Here is an 18,057-nt window from a genome sequence, read left to right on the forward strand (position 1 = left end):
AACTCTTCAGTCTGTTTCCCAATCCAGGGGGGAGGTCTCTTGACTGCCTTTCTCCTCCTACTCCACCTTACTTGGGTAGAGGAGAGTTGAGCAGGGACCTCAGAATTTGATTTATTGATAAGAAGCATTTATTTCCAGGTTTCTGGGTCCATCACTCTTTTAGTGGTCATTTTATTTTATCCACACCACAACATTTTGAGGCATTTAGGGGTGGGTCCGTGTTTTATGAGATATGAAATTGGTACAGCTTATAGGGAGGGGGCTTTAAGAAATAACAAATAAGCATAAAATGAGCTATGGGCGACAGTTGCTCAGTCCAGTCCAACTCTTTGCAACCCTATGGGCTGTAGCCTGCCAGGCTCCTCTGCCCATGAAATCCTCCAGGCAAGAATACTGAAGTGGGTAGCTAGTCCCTTCTCCAAGAATCTTCCTGACCCAGGTGTCAAACCCACCGTCTCCGGCATTGGCAGGATTCTTGACTGTCTGAGCCACCAAGGAAACCAAAATTAGCTATAAAAGGGAATATTCATTTAGTATGATGCAGAGCTCATCTCTCAAATATGAAATGACTATAGCTTTGGAAAATTCTGGTTTCTTTCTTCTGAAATCTCTTTAGGCAATTTACCAGAAATGTTTACATATGAACACTTCCCGCTGGCAACCTGGCTTCCCCCTTCTCCAGGAACAGTGTGCCCTCACCGGGGGCCTGACCAGCAGGGAACCAGAAGCTTGGCTCAGGTAGCTTCCAGACAAACTTGTCCTGCAGGTATGTGACGAGCCCTATTTCACTCTAGTGACTCTGATAGAAACAATATGTAACTCAGGCCAGGGCACAGCCTTAACAGAGGGAGACTGACATCTGTGATCAGAACTTCGGACTCCAAGCCTAACGTGCTTTTCTCTGCACTCTGCTGCCTCCCGCATGGCTCCAGATCTGTCTGGGACTCTGATGGTCTAGCTTGAAACCCAATCAATGGCCGCTTCTCATCTGAGGCACAAATCCCACAATCCTCTTTCCTAATCTGGAGACCAAGGAGAAGCCCTAAGGAGAGGAGGAGGTGGTCTTCTCTAAAGAGGTGGGCCATTTCAACTTATTGCAGCTCCTTTCCAAAGGATGCTAGTTTCTTTCTTTCCTGTTTACTCCTGCAACCCGAGATCTGCATTTCATCTTCTGGGAGGGGCTGTGTGTGGGTAGGGTGTGTGGGTGGGGCTGGGTATAGGAGGGGCTGTGTGGGAGGAGCTGTGTGTGGGAGGGGTGTGTGAGAGGGGCTGTATGTGGGAGGGGATGTCTGAAGGGTGCTGTTCTGAGGGAGGGGCTGTCTGAGGGAGGGGCTATATGTGGGAGGGGCTGTGCAGGAAAGGCTGTGTGTGGAGCTGTGTGTGGGAGGGGCTGGGCATAGGGGGCTGTGTGGGAGGGGCTGTGTGTGGGAGGGACTGTGTGGGAGTAGCTGTGTGTGGAAGGGGCTGTGTGTGTGAGGGGCTGTGTGTGGAAGGGGCTGTGTGTGGGAGGGGCTGGGGATAGGAGGAGTGTGTGGGAGGGGATGTGTATAGGAGGGGCTGTGTGGGAGGGGCTGTGTGTGGGAGGGGCTGGGGATAGGAGGAGTGTGTGGGAGGGGATGTGTATAGGAGGGACTGTGTGGGAGGGGCTGTGTAGGAGGGGCTGTGTGGGAGGGGCTGTGTGTGGGAGGGGCTGGGGATGGGAGGGGTGTGTGGGAGGGGAAGTGTATAGGAGGGACTGTGTGGGAGGGGCTGTGTGTGGGAGGGGCTGGGGATAGGAGGAGTGTGTGGGAGGGGATGTGTATAGGAGGGCTGTGTGGGAGGGGCTGTGTAGGAGGGGCTGTGTGGGAGGGGCTGTGTGTGGGAGGGGCTGGGGATGGGAGGGGTGTGTGGGAGGGGAAGTGTATAGGAGGGCTGTGTGGGAGGGGCTGTGTGTTGGAAGAGCTGTCTGTGGAAGGGGCTGTCTGAGGGAGCGGCTGGTGGGGGGTGGGGGCAGGAGGGACTGTGTGTGGGAAGGACTTTTGTGGGTCCCTGCCTCAATAGTGTCTGCCTCTGAGAGAGGGGTCCCTTGGTAGCTCTGTTTGGCTTTGTTGTGGCCTTCTTCCAGGCTCTCCTCTTGAAGATTTCCTCTGTCTCTCACCTCTGAGTACCCTTCCTCTGAACCCTGTCTTCTTACCACCTCCCTCTCCTTATAAAATTTTTCTTTCTGTGCAAGGATCTATTGTTAGTCGTTTGTGTCTTAGGGTAGAATTTAAGTCATTTGGCTTCTTCCTCCAGGATGAATTGTAAGTCTCCATAAAGGAACAAAAGCTCTAACCCTTCAAAGCAATGGGGAGCAGGGGGAGTAGTCAGGGAGGTAACCTGAGTTGGTGGAGGAGGTGGAGAGATTTCCCAGATATTTGAGGCAGCTTTTGTTATTGTTCTTTTTAGTTTGTAACAAAAAACAGATTTAAAACGTATTGACCATCTACTTGTGTGCCAAGCCCTGTGCTGGTTGCTCTCAAAAATGTTATTTAATCCTTGCATCACCTCTATGGGGTGGCTATTATGATACCCATTTATTTCAACGATGACTAAACTGAATGTGGCCACTGTACAGGGTCACACAGAGGCAGAAGAAACTGCTTTTGGTACCTAGCTACCTTGTGCCTGGCTGTGCTGTGCCTTCTCACAATTGTCTTATTTATTCTTACAGTACTTCCCAGTATATAGCTTTAGCTCCATTTTTCAAAAATGAGAAAACTGAGGCTCAGAACTGTAAGGTAAGTAAGATCCCACTCATGTGGGAGATTACCTTGTTGCAATGATAGCTTCTAAGTACTCTATTGGGCATGTTATTTCAGAGGATTCATAACAGAAAGGCTCATGGACAAAAGGAAGGTGCTCAAAACACACTGTTTCCTTAAATGTATTTAAAACACAAATTGAGAACCAAGGGAAGAGGGCTGGAGTGGACTAACCCACTTAGGATCAAGTCAAACAGGTGAGAGGACCGTACTCCCTAAATCTTATATGTCTCCAATGCATGTATGCCCCCTCTCTCAGCTGTGCTGTATCTGCCTTCCCTGCCGATAGTGTGGTTATGAGGATGGGAATTAAGATATGAGCAAGAAGGCCGAGTGCACAGAAGGTCCCTTGGGCCAAAGCATGCATTTGCTCTCTGATAGGAGGATCACAAGGGCAAGAATAGGTATGCTTGGCCACAGCTATAGCTTGCCAATTAACCTTCTGAACAGCCAAGAATGTTATTTGCATTTCTTGCTCTGAGCACATGGGGCCAAAATGTGACCATATGGATGTCAACCAATGCCTTGCTGATTTAGGCATGGCCAAGCTGCCAGCCCAGAGAGGGTATATCATAATGTAGTCTTTCTACCACTTTCTAGCTATAAGAAACACTCTCACTTGGTTCATCATACATTCCATTTATTCTGTATATCTGTAGCATGTGTTACAGGTTGCTAACTTATTATCTATATTCACCATATCTTATGAATTCTGCATATATCTCACAAGCTACTTACTTACTCATCATCTATACTTCACACATCATATGTGTTTTGCCTGTATCTCGTAAGCAACTTGATTTCCATCTAGGCTAGTTTTAGTTATCTATTGCTGTGCAGCAAATTATCCTAAAACATCTTTCTTTTTTTTTTTTTAATCCCTCACAGTTTGTGTGGGTCAGGATTTTGGAAGCAGCTTTTCTGGATGGTTCTGGTTCCAGGTGTCTCATGAGGTTGCAATCAGAATGTCAGCTGGGGTTGCAAGCATCTAAAAATTTAACTGAGATGGAGGATCCATCCATGTCAAGATGCAGTCAACATTGCTGGCAAGTTGGTGCTGGCTGATAGCAGGAGCCCCCAGTCTATTACCCCATGAACTTCTCCACTGAGACGCTGGAGTAACATCATGATGTTGCAGCTGTCTTCACCCAGAACAAGTATAACCCAAAAAGAAAATGTCTTTTGTGACCTAGTTTTGGAAGTCATGCACCTTCCACCATTTCTGCAACATTCTATTGGTTATACAGGATAGCCCAGCCCAGCATGGGAGGGGATTTAGCAAGGGCCATGGAGCCAGGATCGTTGGGGCCATGTTGGGGGTTGGCTTCCTCAGTGAAATATTTATGAATTTCATACATCCAATCGTTTGCATCATCATTGAGGCTTACTACTCAATACGAGCACTAAGAATAAGGTTCACAGCGCCACCTTGCGGGGACTGAAAAGGAGCTCTGGGTCAACACAGAACAAGAGAAGGAGGTGTGCTTGGCTCTACCATGATCTCTTTTCAGGGGCTGCAGCTTGTTGAAACTGCCTTCATCCCCAGGCTTGGGAAATATAACTGAACAGGATCTAGAAGAGATCTTTTAAACTCAAGACTTGAGACATTATAGTTCTTCTTGCATCCAGGAAAGCACCAACCCCATAAATCCTGACCACCCATGATGATGTTTTCTCACCACTTTTGCTTATGATGTTATCCTGTGTGTTTGTTTTGCTCCCATTTATGGTATTAAATTTGCTTCTAATGAGTGACATATCTTTTTGTGGGACATGAGGAAAGATCATTATTGATTCATGCCTGATTTGTTCCAGAGCTGCTGATGGTAGCCTTTGTCAAAAAAAAAAAAAAGCAAACACAACTGTTTAGCCCATACTGGTACAGATGTTCTATGGCTAGACACACAGAAAGCTTGTAGTCAAGTTGTGCTTGGCTTTGCTAAGGTCTTTCAGGATTTCTTCTAACTGGTTAAGAAAATATAACTATCTTATATATTATCTTAAAAGTATCCTATGGTTGTTCCAGGCTATCTCATGTTAGTGCATAGCATTTCTTCATGTCTTGGCTACCAGGGCTCTTCCCTTGGATTGAGAAGTCCTCAGTATCACTAGATTGGGATATGCATAAAATTTTCAATTATTTGCTACTTTTGAATCTTACTTCCCCCACAAAATTTAATGGAATGAGCCTCTTCAGACCAAGTTCATTTGAAGTCTTACCATTATCACCCTTCAGTTCCTAGCATGTTTAGTTAAAAAGTGCAGTCGCTTTTGGAACTTCATGGTTTTCTGGAGATAGTTAATTGATAATGCTTTGTCTGCCTGTTTTTGTTCCCTGATAACATCACTATGAATGGGCAAATCACAGCGGTCAACTCCAGGTATATGTGGCCACTGATCTAGCCAAAACTGTCTATTCCTTTCCCCTCCAACCACTATTTGGGGGGTCTCAGCAGTACAGGTTCACTGTTCATCCCTCTGTCACCAAATGGTGTGACAAGACCATTTTCCTCCTCCCACCCTGTCCCAGGAATTGTCCTGAGATAACACATTGATGTGTCCTCATTCAGGGATCATTTGCTGATCATCATGAGCTCATCTTCCATGTGACAGAGAGATGGCTTCTCAGGGAATAGCTTTACAGTCAAAGTCCAGGGTCCCAACTACACTCTCCGGACCCTGAATTGTCAGGACCATAGGCTACACTGTCATTGTAGGAGCCCTTTTCCAAATAGATGATTCAGCACCTACTCATACTATTGTTTGACTGTACGTCTTTATTCCTGATCTCAGACTCTTACACAAAACCATCCACCAGGTTTCATGCATCCCTGCTATCTTTAAGTGGACACAACAAGAGGTTTTGAGTTGGTGTAGAGGCTGGTACCTGGAAACCCACTCCAGTATTCTTGCCTGGAGAATCCCAGGGACAGAGGAGCCTGGTGGGCTTCCGTCTACGGGGTCGCACAGAGTCAGATACGACTGATGTGACTTAGCAGCAGCAGCAGCAGCAGCAGCAGAGGCTGGTACTTAGCATGCATGTATGCATTGGAGAAGGAAATGGCAACCCACTCCAGTGTTCTTGCCTGGAGAATCCCAGGGACAGAGGAGCCTGGTGGGCTGCCGTCTATGGGGTCGCACAGAGTCAGACACAGCTAAAGCGACTTAGCAGCAGCAACAGAGGCTGGTACAGTGAGTCCTGTTTTAGTATCTTATTACCCTGACTTCACATTATTCTGAAGCACCTTCCTTTGCAGATAAATTAGATACATATGCCTTCTCAAGTTTCTGGTAGGTTCTTCCCTATAGAAAAAGTTCCTCCTGAACTTCTATGCAAGCAAACTCCTGCTATTAGTCTTTAGGTACTTTGCTATGGAAAGTCAACTTTTATCTGCTTATAGAGCTCTCATTAAAACTGAGCCTTTTATGATGGCCATTAGGCCCATTTACTTTAGAAAAACATCAAATCCACACGCACCCCTCTTTTTAGTATTTTACTGAAGTTATACCCTCTCTGGACTCAAACAATCTTGGCCATGCCATGGATGACTATATTTGAGTGGAAGTGGTATATATCTGGGTCATGGTATCCTTCCATGGATGTCTTTCACTTCCATGTGATGGTGGTGAGGTATGCCTTGGCCATGAATGAGGTACCCTCAGGGGTTTGTTAACTATCCCTTGCTTTATGGTTAGATATTACTTTTGCATTGATGAGGAAGCCTTTCTGCCTTGGTTCCGGGTAATTCTATGTGATACTCATAACTGATTGGAAAATGAAAGAAACCATGGATTATCCATCCCTGAGAGATTTCTACACAAGTGTATAAGGACTCTGGTGCCTCATCTAGTGGGGTGGGGTGGAGCTTTACATATAGTCATTACCATGGTTGCCTACTTGTCTGCTTCCTCCATCTCCTGCTAAATGACTCCAAGACTAGGATAATGGCTTCATTCACTGGCCCTCTCAGTAGGGAGATATTTCCCATTAAGACCAAACTGCTTTGGCAGAGGCAACCGTGGAAACATATTAGCCTATTGGATAGAGTCTGTATCCAAATCTGTTACGATGGAAACAATCGGGAAAATCCCCTTCCTGCCACTATCTTTAACACAGGTGCTGTGACTCACACTGTCTAATCCTCCATTCTGATGCTTGTCTCTCTAGTACACGTAGGCAGAGGTCATTCAGATCAGATCAGATCAGATCAGTCGCTCAGTCATGTCCAACTCTTTGTGACCCCATGAATCCAAGCACGCCAGGCCTCCCTGTCCATCACCAACTCCCAGAGTTCACTCAGACTCATGTCCATCGAGTCAGTGATGCCATCCAGCAATCTCATCCTCTGTCGTCACCTTCTCCTCTTGCCCCCAATCCCTCCCAGCATCAGAGTCTTTTCCAATGAGTCAGCTCTTTGCATGAAGTGGCCAAAGTACTGGAGTTTCAGCTTTAGCATCATTCCTTCCAAAGAAATCTCAGGGCTGATCTCCTTTAGAATGGACTGGTTGGATCTCCTTGCAGTCCAAGGGACTCTCAAGTGTCTTCTCCAACACCACAGTTCAAAAGCATCAATTCTTCGGCACTCAGCCTTCTTCACAGTCCAACCCTCACATCCATACATGACCACAGGAAAAACCATAGCCTTGACTAGACGAACCTTTGTTGGCAAAGTAATGTCTCTGCTTTTGAATATGCTATCTAGGTTGGTCATAACTTTCCTTCCAAGGAGTAAGCGTCTTTTAATTTCATGGCTGCAGTTACCATCTGCAGTGATTCTGGAGCCCAGAAAAATAAAGTCTGACACTGTTTCCACTGTTTCCCCATCTATTTCCCATGAAGTGATGGGACCGGATGCCATGATCTTCATTTTCTGAATGTTGAGCTTTAAGCCAACTTTTTCACTCTCCACTTTCACCTTCATCAAGAGGCTTTTTAGTTCCTCTTCACTTTCTGCCATAAGGGTGGTGTCATCTGCATATCTGAGGTTATTGGCATTTCTCCCGGCAATCTTGATTCCAGCTTGTGTTTCTTCCTGTCCAGCGTTTCTCATGATGTACTCTGCATAGAAGTTAAATAAACAGGGTGACAATATACAGCCTTGACGTACTCCTTTTCCTATTTGGAACCAGTCTGTTGTTCCATGTCCAGTTCTAACTGTTGCTTCCTGACCTGCATACAAATTTCTCAAGAGGCAGATCAGGTGGTCTGGTATTCCTATCTCTTTCAGAATTTTCCACAGTTTATTGTGATCCACACAGTCAAAGGCTTTGGCATAGTCAATAAAGCAGAAATAGATGTTTTTCTGGAACTCTCTTGCTTTTTCAATGATCCAGCGGATGTTGGCAATTTGATCTCTGGTTCCTCTGCCTTTTCTAAAACCAGCTTGAACATCAGGAAGTTCATGGTTCATATATTGCTGAAGTCTGGCTTGGAGAATTTTGAGCATTACTTTACTAGCATGTGAGATGAGTGCAATTGTGCGGTAATTTGAGCATTCTTTGGCATTGCCTTTCTTTGGGATTGGAATGAAAACTGACCTTTTCCAGTCCCGTGGCCACTGCTGAGTTTTCCAAATTTGCTGGCATATTGAGTGCAGCACTTTCACAGAATCATCTTTCAGGATTTGGAATAGCTCAACTGGAATTCTATCACCTCCACTAGCTTTGTTCATAGTGATGCTTTCTAAGGCCCACTTGACTTCACATTCCAGGATGTCTGGCTCTAGGTCAGTGATCACACCATCGTGGTTATTTGGGTTGTGAAGATCTTTTTTGTACAGTTCTTCAGTGTATTCTTGCCATCTCTTCTTAATATCTTCTGCTTCTGTTAGGTCCATACCATTTCTGTCCTTTATCGAGCCCATCTTTGCATGAAATGTTCCTTTGGTATCTCTGATTTTCTTGAAGAGATCTCTAGTCTTTCCCATTCTGTTGTTTTCCTCTATTTCTTTGCATTGATCGCTGAAGAAGGCTTTCTTATCTCTTCTTGCTATTCTTTGGAACTCTGCATTCAGATGTTTATATCTTTCCTTTTCTCCTTTGCTTTTCGCTTCTCTTCTTTTCACAGCTATTTGTAAGGCTTCCCCAGACAGCCATTTTGCTTTTTTGCATTTCTTTTCTATGGGAATGGTCTTGATCCCTGTCTCCTGTACAATGTCACGAACCTCATTCCATAGCTCCTCAGGCACTCTATCAGATCTAGTCCCTTAAATCTATTTCTCACTTCCACTGTATAATCATAAGGGATTTGATTTAGGTCGTACCTGAATGGTCTAGTGGTTTTCCCTACTTTCTTCAATTTCAGTCTGAATTTGGCAATAAGGAGTTCATGGTCTGAGCCACAGTCAACTCCTGGTCTTGTTTTTGCTGACTGTATAGAGCTTCTCCATCTTTGGCTGCAAAGAATATAATCAATCTGATTTCGGTGTTGACCATCTGGTGATGTCCATGTATAGAGTCTTCTCTTGTGTTGTTGGAAGAGGGTGTTTGTTATGACCAGTGCATTTTCTTGGCAAAACTCTATTAGTCTTTGCCCTGCTTCATTCTGTATTCCAAGGCCAAATTTGCCTGTTACTTCAGGTGTTTCTTGACTTCCTACTTTTGCATTCCAGTCCCCTATAATGAAAAGGACATCCTTTTTGGGTGTTAGTTCTAAAAGGTCTTGTAGGTCTTCATAGAACCGTTCAACTTCAGCTTCTTCAGCATTACTGGTTGGGGCATAGACTTGGATTACTGTGATATTGAATGGTTTGCCTTGGAAACAAACAGAGATCATTCTGTCGTTTTTGAGATTGCATCCAAGTACTGCATTTCAGACTCTTTTGTTGACCATGATGGCTACTCCATTTCTTCTGAGGGATTCCTGCCTGCAGTAGTAGATATAATGGTCATCTGAGTTAAATTCATCCATTCCAGTCCATTTGAGTTCGCTGATTCCTAGAATGTCAACATTCACTCTTGCCATCTCTTGTTTGACCACTTCCAATTTGCCTGGATTCATGGACCTGACATTCCAGGTTCCTATGCAATATTGCTCTTTACAGCATCAGACCTTGCTTCTATCACCAGTCATATCCACAGCTGGGTATTCTTTTTGCTTTAGCTCCATCCTTTCATTCTTTCTGGAGTTATTTCTCCACTGATCTCTAGTAGCATATTGGTCACTGACCCTACTGACCTGGGGAGTTCCTCTTTCAGTATCCTATCATTTTGCCTTTTCATACTGTTCATGGGGTTCTCAAGGCAAAAATACAGAAGTGGTTTGCCATTCCCTTCTCCAGCGGACCACATTCTGTCAGATCTCTCCACCATGACCCGCCCATCTTGGGTTGCCCCACGGGCATGGCTTAGTTTCATTGAGTTAGACAAGGCTGTGGTCCTAGTGTGATTAGATTGACTAGTTTTCTGTGAGTATGGTTTCAGTGTGTTTGCCCTCTGATGCCCTCTTGCAACACCTACCATCTTACTTGGGTTTCTCTTACCTCGGGCGTGGGGTATCTCTTCATGGCTGCTCCAGCAAAGCGCAGCCAATGCTCCTTACCTTGGACGAGGGGTATCTCCTCACCGCCACCTTTCCTGACCTTTGGCAGAGGTCATTACTACCTCCTTATTATGCAAATGCATTTTCTTTTGGTACTGGCGACTAGCAGGCTAGGTGCTGTTGGCCTGTTGACTATATGGAACACTTCATTTTTTGCTTGGGGCAAAAAAATTTATGTTGATTTACTCTGGGTTTGATGTTGCTTTTTGGTTAATTTATTTATTTGCTGTTAAGGCAGCCCATTCTGCCATTGTTGTTGTTCAGTGGCTCAGTCAGGTCCGACTCTTTGCAACCCCTTGGACTTCAGCACACCAGGCTTCCCTGTCCTTCACCATCTCCCAGAGCTTGCTCAAACTAATGTCCATTGAGTTGGTGATGCCATCCAACCATTCGTCCTCTGCTGTCCCTTTATCTTCCTGCCTTCTATCTTTCCCAGCATCAGGGTCTTTCCAACGAGTCAGTTCTTTGCATCAGGTGGCCAAAGTATTGGAGCTTCAGCTTCATCACCAGTCCTTCCAATGAATATTCAGGGTTTATTTCCTTTAGGATTGATGGTTTGATCTCCTTGCTGTCTAAGTGACTCTCAAGAGTCCTCTCCAGCACCACAGTTAGAAAGCATCAATTCTTCGGTGCTCAGCTTCCTCTATGGTCCAACTTTCACATCCATACATGACCCATACGTGACCATCCATACACTCTGCCATTAGACATATGGAATTTCATATTATGGCACCTCATGGAGCCTTCTTTTCCATCTTCAGTGACCAGAGAATTTCATTCAGCTGATGCTTTTGCCTGATCTTGAGTATGAAAGAGGGGCAGTTAGGTGGACTTTCTATTTAGCCTCTACCTCCAGGCGGTCAGCATCTTTGAAAAGTAGAATGACCTTTTCAAAGCCAACTGTGCCAACTTCCCGGCTCCCAGTCTTTCTTTCTCTGTACTGTCTTGCCCACTTAGTAGAAGTCCTGAAAGACCACCTCCTTCATGGCTTAATTTCAACCATTCATACAAGTATGATTTGGGTCAAAGAGTAGAAGTTTGGACTTGTTTTTGAGATCTGCTTATTGATGTGCATTAATATCAATAGCTATGATATACCAATAACCAATTGGCAGGAATCTTTTTAGATTTCTAGTTTTTAAAAACTAGAAATGCCACCCTAATATTCCTGCCATGGTACCTGGATTAAGCTAAAGAATTCTGCTTCCTCTTTTTGAGGCTATCTTTCTGTTTTCCATGTTACTGAGAGTTCTATTTCTTGCCTTTGAACCTGAATTTGTACGTACTTATTTTTTTCTACTATTTTTACATTGTTTACTATTTCTATGAGTTCAGCAAAGGGAGAGATCTTATCCTGTGCTCAACCTGCCATCATGATCTGATTTCCCCCTTTCAAACTCAATTCTCCTCTCTACTATGTAGATCAGTACCTCCCCATCCCCTGCTCAGCTCTGAGCCCCCATTTATATATGCAAAGATTCTTGATGTGCTCTACTAAACAGCAGGTTTATATGTTCCAAGTCTCCTCTTTGGCAGCCTGGAATAATTGGCAGAAGCTTTGAAATTTCCATCTTTCCCTTCATCCTCCCCCATTAATCTCAGCCAGGGAAGGGAGCTCTTTAGAGATTTATATCCTCCTTAATATGAATTATGTTTTCTTCTTTAAAAGGCAGATGTGGTTGTTTTAACTGATACTTTTTTCTCGATTAGAATTACCAGTAACATTTATGGAGTACTTATGTACCAAGAATTATATGAAGTAGAGTACCAGTGTTGGCTTACTTAATTCTTATGACATCCTGAATGTGGGTGTTTCAGCTACATAGGTGAGAAAACTGGACTGACGGAGAGTAAACAGTTATCTGCGGTTTCATGGCTATTGAAGCTCAGAGATGGGATTCAAACTCATGACTTTATTTATTTATTTATGACTTTATTTATTTATCTACTTGGCTGCCCCAAGTCTGAGTTGCAGCCTGAGGGACCTTTGGTTGAGGCACGTGGAATCTTTAGTTGGGGCATGCAGACTCTTAGTTGTAGCATGTGGGATCTAGTCCCCCAGCCAGGGATCAAACCCAGGTCCCTGCATTGGGAGCCTGCACTCTTAGCCACTGTACCACCAGGGAAGCCCCTCTATTACTTTAGAGTAAACTTCTCTTGCCAAGACTCTGATAGTAAATGTTTTAGGCTTTGCAGGCCATGTATGGTCCTTTTCCCATATTCTTTTCTTAATACCTCTGTACAAACATAAAGCTATTCTTAGCTAGAAGGCTATAAATAATACGGCATGGACTACATTTGAACTGCAGGCCGCAGTTTGCCAACTATGTTCAGAGCTTCTGTCTTTGCCCACCCTGGCCAGGAGTGGGGGGCCAATGGGGCACAATTCCGTCCTGCTTGTGCTTCACAAGCGCCATGAATACCAGGCACATGGCAGCAAGCAATGATTTAGAGACAGGCAGAGCCTGTGCACGTCAAAGAACTAGAATGTTTCAGCTGGGTTTTTGAAATGGGAATTAGGCCACAGGCCTGAGGACTGAATTGTTTTGTTTGCTTTTTAATCTCCTTGTCCCGTTGGTCACACTGAGCGTGTAAGGCCCCAGGTGACAAGAGAGTGAATTCTGTGGCACTGTTCTCCTCTGAGACTGTGGGCAACAACTGCTTGGCTGTTCCTTGTTTCTGAGAGACATTTATCATCAGCCTGTTTGGGGAGAAGAAGAAGGGATGGAAAGGGTAATAATTGGAGTCAGGGTCTTCCCTTCCTCATTGCCCTCCATCAATAGATAATTATTTAACATTTATTATGGAGCATCAGGGAGACCACGTGGTAGGCAGGTAATAGGTTAGAGCTTAGAGATGATAAAGATCTAATGTAAGAGAGATTGGCAAGAGCATGAAGTCAACAGACCGTAAGGGTATGAAGGGTACAAAGAACTGGAAGGAACCTAGGCTGATTTTGAGAGGGCCAGCCTGGGTGACGGGGGGAATGGAGATGCCAGTAAATAATAGAAGGCAGAGCAGAGATTCAGGTTGGGAGGGGGAGGTGTCGAACTCTATAAGGGATGAGTTCCATCCGAGAATACTGCAGTTTTCACGTGGAGATGTCAGACCAGCAGTTTGAAGCACAGGTTCAGAACTAATGAAACTGCTGGACTAAAGAGTTTTGTATTTAGCCCCAGGACAACTTGGACCTATTGGGAAAAAAAATTGGGCAGAGGTGTTTCTTCACAAAAGCTCTGTTTAGAAAAATTGTTTTGGAGGAGGAAGAGGTCTTGTGAGGTAACATTTCCAGTGATCCTGGCTGTAATATAACGAGACTGGGAGCTAGGGTTGGGGTAGTGATACAGGAAAGTGACAGAGGAACTTCCCTGGCGGTCCACTGGTTAAGAATCTGCCTTCCAACGCAGGGGGTGCTGGTTTGATCCCTGGTCCCCTGGTTGGGGAACTAAGTATGCTCCACACTCTGTGGGGCAGCTAAGCCCAGGTGCCCCAACAGAAGAAGCCAGTGTGCCGTAACTACTGAGCCCATGTGCTCTAGAGTCCATGCTCCGCAGCAAGAGAAGCCATATACTGCAGTGAGAAGCCCACACTCTGCAAAAAGGACCCAGTGCAGGGAAAAAAAAAAAAAACAAGTGACAGACAGATACAAAAGATATTTTGCAAAACTTAGCAAAAAATTACAGATTTTTTCCTTTAAAAATAATATTTTCCCAAATACTTTATTTGGAAAAATACTAAACCAATCATTGAAAAAACCAATACAAACCACACCCATATTCTCATCACATAGATCTGCCAGTTGTTAGTATCTTTGGCCATATTTGGCTTCCCTGGTGGCTCAGAGGTTAAAGCGCCTGCCTCCAACGTGGGAGACCCAGGTTCAATCCCTGGGTCGGGAAGATCCCCTGGAGAAGGAAATGGTAACCTACTCCAGTATTCTTGCCTGGAGAATCCCATGGACAGAGGAGCCTGGCAGGCTACAGTCCACGGGGTTGCAAAGAGTTGGACATGACTGAGTGACTTCACTTCACTTCACTTTTTGCCATATTTGCTTTCTTTATCTTTCTCTTTTCAGAAGAAGGACACTCCTATTATACATAGCCACGTTGTAATGATTACACTCAGGACATTTAAAAAAGATACCATAGTTTCATCTAATATGTAACCTATTTTCAAATTTCCATGATTGTCCTAACAATAATTTTTATAGCTTTTTTTCCCCCAGTATTCAATCAATGGTTCAGCCTTGTATTTTCTTTATCACGTCTTTTAAAACTTATTTAATTTAGAACAGTAGTAGCCCTTTCTCTTTTGGTCTTTTATGACACTGACCTTTTGAAGAATTCAGAGCAATGGCTTTAAAGAATGCCTGATGATTTGGATCTGTCTGAATGCTTCCTCATGATTCAATTCAAGTTGGTGGCTTTTGGCGGGCGTAATATAGGCAGGGCTGCATCTCAGGCAGACCACATCCCAAGCCTCATCAGGTCAGCTTGCCCCATGTTTACCAATGTGAGGCTTGAGCTTCTGGTTAAGGTGGTGTCTGCCAGATTTCTTCATTGCAAAGGCAACTTTCCCCAGATTTGTTGAATGACGCTTGGGACTCCTTCACTATCCTGATCTCCAAGACCATTCATGTAATACTTACATTGATTATCCTTCCCTGAAGTAAATATTGCATCTGTGGCTGAAAAATGGAGATTTTCTAATCATTTAATTCTTTCTACCTTTTGCTAGGTGTCATTCTTCTGTTAAAAAGAACTTTCCTTCCTTCAGCTTTTGTTTTTAATATCTTTATGGACTCAAGCAGTTAAAAAAATTAAGTTCAACAAGTTCTGTAACTGTCATTGTTATTTTTGAAAATTGAAATACAATTTACACACAGTGCAATGTCCAAGTCTTAAATATGCAGTTACAAGAATTTGATAATCATATATACTCATGTCATTTCAGTTCAGTTCAGTTCAATTCAGTCACTCAGTTGTGTCCGACTCTTTGCAACCCCATGAATTGCAGCACACCAGGCCTCCCTGTCCATCACCAACTCCCGGAGTTCGCCCAAACTCATGTTCATTGAGTCGGTGATGCCATCCAACCATCTCACCTTCTGTCGTCCCCTTCTCCTCCTGCCCCTAATCCCTCCCAGCATCAGGGTCTTTTCCAATGAGTCAACTCTTCGCATGAGGTGCCCAAAGTACTGGAGTTTCAGCTTTAACATCAGTCCTTCCAATGAGCACCCAGTGCTGATCTCCTTTAGAATGGACTGGTTGGATCTCCTTGCAGTCCAAGGACTCTCAACAGTCTTCTCCAACACCACAGTTCAAAAGCATCAATTCTTTGGCACTCAGCTTTCTTCACAGTCTAAATCTCACATCCATACATGACCACTGGAAAAACCATAGCCTTGACTAGACGGACCTTTGTTGGCAAAGTAATGTCTCTGCTTTTCAATATGCTATCTAGGTTGGTCATAACTTTCCTTCCAAGGAGTAAGCGTCTTTTAATTTCATGGACTTATGTCATTTACATCCCTACTAAGATGCAGAACATTTCATCACCACAGTAAGTTTCCTTGTGTCCCATCCTGGTTAATTCCTATAATAACTCCAGACAATCACATCTCTGTGTTCTTTGTAACACTAAACTATTCCAGATTTGACCAATGAGAGTCTCTTTAAGCTGTCTCCTAGGTCTTTTTGTCATCAGTTCAGTTCAGTAGCTCAGTTGTGTCCGATTCTTTGCAACCCCATGGACTACAGCACGGCAGGCTTCCCTGTCCATCACCAACTCCTGAAGCCTGCGCGAACTCATGTCCATTGAGTTTGTGATGCCATCCAGGCAACTCATCCTCAGTCACCCCCTTCTCATCTTGCCTTAAATCTTTCCAGCACCACAGTCTTTTCCAATGAGCCAGTTCTTCACATCAGGTGGCCAAAGTATTGGAGTTTCAGCTTCAGCATCAGTCCTTCCAATGAATATTCAGGGTTGATTTCCTTTAGGATTGACTGGTTTGATCTTTTTGCAGTCCAAAGGGCTCTCAAGAGTCTTCTGCAACACCATAGTTCAAAACCATCAATTTTTTGGTGCTCAGCTTTTTTTATGGTCCAACTCTCACATCCATACATGGCTACTGGAAAGACCATAGCTTTGACTAGACCTTTGTTGACAAAGTAATGTTTCTGCTTTTTAATATGTCGTCTACGTTGGTCATAGCTTTTATTCCAAGGAGCAAGCATCTTTTAATTTCATGGCTGCAGTCATCATCTGCACTGACTTTGGAGCCCAAGACAATAAAGTCTCTCACTGTTTCCATTGTTTCTTCACCTATTTGCCATGAAGTGATGGGATCAGATTCCATGATCTTTGTTTTCTGAATGTTGAGTTTTAAGCCAACTTTTTCACTCTCCTTTCACTTTCATCACTCTCCTTTCTCCTTTCACTTTCATCAAGAGGCTATTTAGTTCTTCTTTGCTTTCTGCCATAAGGGTGGTGTCATCTGCATATCTGAGGTTATTGATATTTCTCCCAGCAATCTTGATTCCAGCTTGTGCTTCATTCAGCCCGGTATTTCACATGATGTACACTGCATATAAGTTAAATAAGCAGTGTGACAATATACAGCCTTGACGTACTCCTTTCCTCATTTGGAACCAGCCTATTGTTCCATGTCCAGTTCTAACTGTTGCTTCTTGACCTGCATACAGATTTCTCAGGAGGCACAGGTGTTCTGATATTCCCATCTCTTGAAGAATTTTCCACAGTTTGTTGTAATCCACACAGTCAAAGGTTTTGGTGTAATCAATAAAGCAGAAGTAGATGTTTTTCTGGAACTGTCTTGGCTTTTCTATGATCCAATGAATGTTGACAATTTGACCTTTGATTCCTCTGCCTTTTCTAAACTCAGCTTGAACATCTGGAAGTTTTCAGTTCACATACTGTTGAAGCCTGGCTTGGAGAATTTTGAGCATTACTTTGCTAGTGTGTGAGATGAGTGCAATTTTGCAGTAGTTTGAACATTCTTTGGCATTGCCTTTCTTTGGGATTGGAATGAAAACTGACCTTTTCCAGTCCTGTGGCCACTGCTGAGTTTTCCAAATTTGCTGGCATATTGAGTGCAGCACTTTCACAGCATCATCTTTCAGGATTTGAAATAGCTCAACTGGAATTCCATCACCTCCACTAGCTTTGTTCGTAGTGATGCTTTCTAAGGCCCACTAAACTTCACATTCCAGGATGTCTGGCTCTAGGTCAGTGATCACATCATCATGGTTATCTGGGTCATGAAGATCTTTTTTGTATAGTTCTGTATATTCTTGCCATCTCTTCTTAATATCTTCTGCTTCTGTTAGGTCCATACCATTTCTGTCCTTTATCGAGCCCATCTTTGTGTGAAATGTTCTCTTGGTGTCTCTGATTTTCTTGAAGAGATCTCTAGTCTTTCCCATTCTGTTGTTTTCCTCTATTTCTTTGCATTGATCTCTGAGGAAGGCTTTCTTATCTCTCCTTGCTATTCTTTGGAACTCTGCATTCAAATGGTTATATCTTCCCTTTTCTCCATTGCCTTTAGCTTCTCTTCTTTTCTCAGCTATTTGCAAGGCCTCCTCAGACAACAACCATTTTGCCTTTTTACATTTCTTTTTCTTGGGGATGGTCTTGATCACTGCCTCCTGTACATCGTCATGAACCTCTGTCCATAGTTCTTCAGGCCCTCTGTTTATCAGATCTAATCCCTTG

At 43.9% G+C, this 18,057-nt stretch overlaps 1 long non-coding RNA gene across 2 annotated transcripts in view; it reads left to right on the forward strand.

Annotated features, from left to right (window-relative positions):
* Positions 1-697: 697 nt before the first annotated feature.
* Positions 698-18,057, forward strand: part of LOC129628035 (uncharacterized) — a 42,475-nt gene continuing 25,115 nt past the window's right edge. Inside the window, exons 1-2 of one of the 2 annotated variants that reach the window (XR_008702699.1) lie at positions 698-766; positions 2,693-2,759. This is a non-coding gene — a long non-coding RNA (uncharacterized LOC129628035). Of the gene's footprint in view, positions 767-884; positions 1,077-2,692; positions 2,760-18,057 lie in introns of those variants that run through there. The other variant, XR_008702698.1, reaches the window with a different exon arrangement.

Source organism: Bubalus kerabau, chromosome 15 (genome assembly GCF_029407905.1).
Source record: "Bubalus kerabau isolate K-KA32 ecotype Philippines breed swamp buffalo chromosome 15, PCC_UOA_SB_1v2, whole genome shotgun sequence".
Taxonomy (NCBI): Eukaryota; Metazoa; Chordata; class Mammalia; order Artiodactyla; family Bovidae; genus Bubalus; species Bubalus kerabau.